This window comes from Macaca thibetana, chromosome 2, assembly GCF_024542745.1.
Source record: "Macaca thibetana thibetana isolate TM-01 chromosome 2, ASM2454274v1, whole genome shotgun sequence".
Lineage (NCBI taxonomy): Eukaryota > Metazoa > Chordata > Mammalia > Primates > Cercopithecidae > Macaca > Macaca thibetana.
Genome location: NC_065579.1, coordinates 69,546,256 through 69,550,630, shown reverse-complemented (window position 1 = coordinate 69,550,630; position 4,375 = coordinate 69,546,256). Strand labels below are relative to the sequence as shown.

At 32.8% G+C, this 4,375-nt stretch overlaps 1 pseudogene; it reads right to left on the bottom strand.

Moving 5' to 3' along the window:
- Nucleotides 1–1,523: 1,523 nt before the first annotated feature.
- LOC126948941 (lupus La protein-like) lies at nucleotides 1,524–3,876 on the bottom strand (annotated as a pseudogene).
- Between the last annotated feature and the right edge of the window lie 499 nt (nucleotides 3,877–4,375).

Sequence of the window (4,375 nt, the reverse complement as noted above, 5' to 3'; positions counted from 1 at the left end):
ATTAATAGATGTAAATGCACTTTGGGAAGTTCTTCATTTTGGTGAAGCATGACATTTATTTTTCATACATAGAAATAGCTAGGAAGGGAAATGTGATGTTTGTCTTGATTAATTAAGAAATAAATATCTCAAGAGGGCCAATTTTGAATACATATTAAAAGAACATATACATGAAGCAAAACATATTTAGCAACTTATAATGAAGTATTAACACCTCTGACACATATTTTTATATCTTGTTTATCACTGTCTATACCAAACATAAGTAATGAAGCCCAATGAGGATACATGTGTATATCCTCAAAATTCTTAGAACTGTGTTAGGAAATTTGCTCTTTTGTTACATGGTGCTGGCTTTTACTTCCTCGTCCTCATTTTTATTATTTCAGTATCTTAGCTTATAAAATTAAATAAAGTGTTGGTGGAGGTTGTAAGGATTCTGTTTCAAGTAACATGCATACATGTTACTGACAACCAATTTACATCAGCATTCTTTAATTAATAGTCCTATATTAGGCAAATGTTCTATTTCCCATATCCGTAAGATTAAAAAGCAATTTAAAAACTAACAGTGTGATTGAGATTTTTGACTACACTTATTCTGCTTGAGATAATTGATGAATATCAAATAGAATAACAAATAGAATAGAGTAACAAATAAAACAAATAACCCAATCTTATAAATCCTTCTGTCATGGAGGAAGAGGCATGATGTGGAAGAGTCGTGATGTCAGCTTGGAGAGTATGCAGTCAAATTCTTGTTCAAGAGTAAAGAATGAATACATTAATGTATTTTTATGGAGAATGGGACAGAAGAGAATGAACAAGATAAATTTAAATAGTATGGGGTAAGATTTAAAGAAAGAAAACTAAAAAATATGTGAGACTATTTTGGTTGGAATAATTTCTCTGATCTGCTTGTGCTGTGAGTCTCAGTGTCATTATGGAGATTGTAACTTATTTCAGATTAACATTATGTAGCATTATCAACACAGAGATATTTCAAGAAATATTGAGAAGAGCATATTCTTGGAAACAGGTCAGCAGTCATGCATTTTAAGGTTGCATTAGAATTTGCTTTCACAAGCCTTATTTTTCAATAAAGATAATATTAATTTTGTTAATGTTTGCAAAATTTGATTTATGTAGTTCCTTAACAACAAATGAGGTTTTTTTTTGCTCTTTTCATATAGTATATATTTTATTAGTTTCATATAGTATATATTATATTAGTTTTTACTAATACATTTTCATATTATGAAGACAATTTAGGAAGAATCTTCCTTTTGATATTTGAATCACCTGAAATAACACAAACTGAACTATACATTCAAAAAATATTTCTAATCTGGATAACAGAAAAAAAAGACAAGTTAAATGGCAAAAAAATATTTTCCTTTCTCACAGGTGGACGTTGAAGTGGACCCGATTTGGTTTTCTTTTTAAAAGGTCTTCAAAAGAAAAGCTGTTTAAAACCTATTTAAAACAAATAAAAATTTGGTTTACTAAACTACTAGTCTCCATCACCATTTTCTCTTTTCTGTCTCTTTGTCTGTTTCTTACCTTGCTCTTTTCACAGGTCCCGTTGCACCATTTTCATTGCCACTAGCAAATTTCCTTTACTTGCTCAGAAAGTGTAATTTTCTTTTAGTAGACCCAGGCTGTGAAGCTTTATTACGCTTTCCTTTACCTTTAAATCTGCGACCCTTTGACCTCCATTTGTTTAGGGATTCTTGTTGGTCTTCTATACTTTTTTTCAATGCTTCTTTTTTCAACTCTCCTTCTAGTACTTTTCATCTCACTTCTTTGTTCCTTTTTCATAGGTTACCATTATTTGCATCTTTGATAGAATTATCCCCTCTTTTACTCCTCTGACAAAGTGTATCCATTTTATTTCACCATGATTTGAGAAAAGGATGTGTAAATCTTCTCTATAGGTCTGATCATCTAAGTCACCTGAAAATTTCAGCAAGCATCCTATCTTGTCTTCTAGAGATTTCATTTCAGCATCTTCCTCATTTAGCTCTTAGTTTAGCTTACACTTTATTTGTTTTCTTTCTTCTTCTTCTTTTTGTTTCAGAGTAATCTTCCTTGAAAAGTATTAGCAAGTCTGTGTTTTTGTGCTTCTGTCCAGAGGTATCTACAAACTCTTTAGCAGATTCAATGCTATCAAACATGGCAAAACTCAATCTCTTAAGTAAGTTATGCAATGTTCTTCCCATCTGAATATTTAGTGCTTAACCTTTGTCTTCTAACCATTCTTTTATGTCATCAAGAGTTGCATCAGTTGGGAAGCTTTTAATACAAACAGATCTGTTTTTGTTGTTGTTGTTTTTACATCATTTTTATACTTATCAGTCACTTCACCGAAGGGATTGCTTTGAGACCTTCTGTTTTATCTTCACTGATTTCCATGAGTTCTGCCTTGGATTTGCTCAATGCTTCTACAATTACATTAAACACCATTGTTAGATGATTCAACCTGTTGAACTATCTCATCTCCAAAGGTACCCAGCCTTCATCCAGCTTGATCTGTTTCTTTAAGAATGTGTCCCATGGAATACTGAACCTCCAAAATAATGCTAAGTTTGATGACAGATTTTGGCCTTAAGGGCAGCCTCTTTTTTTTCCCATTATCATCATTTTCTCCCATTGTGGCTATCTTTAAGGTCCCGGTCCTGCAGAGCCACACCACAGGCTCATGAACAGCAACAGCAATGTCTCCACCAATGATATTTTAATAATGGTCTCTGTTACATTAGATAATGAGTGTTGTGATTATATAAGCTGAATGGACAAATTTCAAAGTTATTGAACACTGGAGCATACATGTTTTATCTGTCAGTCCACAATCATATAATAATCTGTCAATAAATCTACATCTGTTGTTTAGTTATAATATGTATATTTATATGTGTATACGTGTATATATGTATTACTAAAGTTGCTATAGAAACATGTCTTTCATTAGGATTACTTTTTAACAAGAGCAAATAAGTGACAGAAATGGAAACTATGATACATTTTAACAAATGTGGTTGAGAACTACCTGATTTTTTATACTCAAAGACACTCTATGAATAATTTACATCAGCTACTTTTGTTCCCATAACAACAGTTTTATAAATTACTGTGCATATTTTCAGGCAATGTTTAAATACTAAGGGAGATGCCTAGAAGATAATAAGAAAAATTCATAAAATAAAAAGAAAGTGATTTTATTATAATATTCTATACCTAGTAATTAAAGCAATACCCTGAAACTGATGTTTTAAGTAATAATAGTTAACACTGGTGAATTCTTAAAAGTGCAATTTTTATAACATCAGCTCAACAATTCCCAACTGGTTTCTTACAATCAGTTGAAAATTATTCCAAGTAGATTGAGCAAGTCATTTAGAAAAGGATGCTAACTATATTAAACTGTATTTTCAAATTAATGAAGCTAATTTACCATAATAAATTAATTGAGTGCTTTAATGATTTTTTCAATATACATTTTCAGAGTATTCCTTTATTTAATTGTTAAAAATAGAGATAATAATGTATCATTTAAAAAGTCTTACCAAATCCAAGTTTGATTCAGTTAATGGAATATTGACTGTCAGAAACCAAAAGCAATCATATACTTTCTGTAATTGCAGTCATTTGAAGAAAATATCACACTTTGATATTTATTTTCCCTGGGAATTTTGTATATATCAGCACCTGGAAATTAAACAGAAGCAAAATAAGTATTTCTCTGAACCTACAAAAGACAATTATTTGATTTTTTAAAAATTTTTGCTACAAACCCACAATTTGCATCAGAAAATGAGGAGTTTGCCAGAGTTTCATAACTTTTTAAGGAGTTCTAGTTATTCTGACCATCGGCATTTTGAAAAAATCAACAGGATCAACTTATAGGTTGTGAATATAAAAATCTGTTTATATAAAGTCAGAGGTCACTACCAATCAGAACCAAGTATATTATACAGGTGAACTGATTTCTGAGGCCTACCTATTGATACTGACAGAAGACAGGGAAATTCTGGGTAGAAGACGGTGGTTCCCTGGCAAAGACCCCACCCTCAAGCCTGAAGACCCCTGACCCCCAAATGAGGTCAGGAGTTTTTGTTCGCAGGCCCAAAGAATTGCCTTTTTCCTGCTACACCCCCTATCCTGGGCCCATATTAACCCGAGACCTTAATGGGCACAGACAGAAGCAGCTGAACATCCAGAGGAACAGAGGGGCAGGGTGGCGATGCAGAGAAAGACAGAAGAGAAAGGATGTCTGGACACAGAAGGGTGTTCAGCCAGGGGCGGAGAAGAGTCTGAGCAGTGGGCCTCTGGATTCCAGGGGAAGACCACCTTCCTACTCCATCTTCTGCTTCTA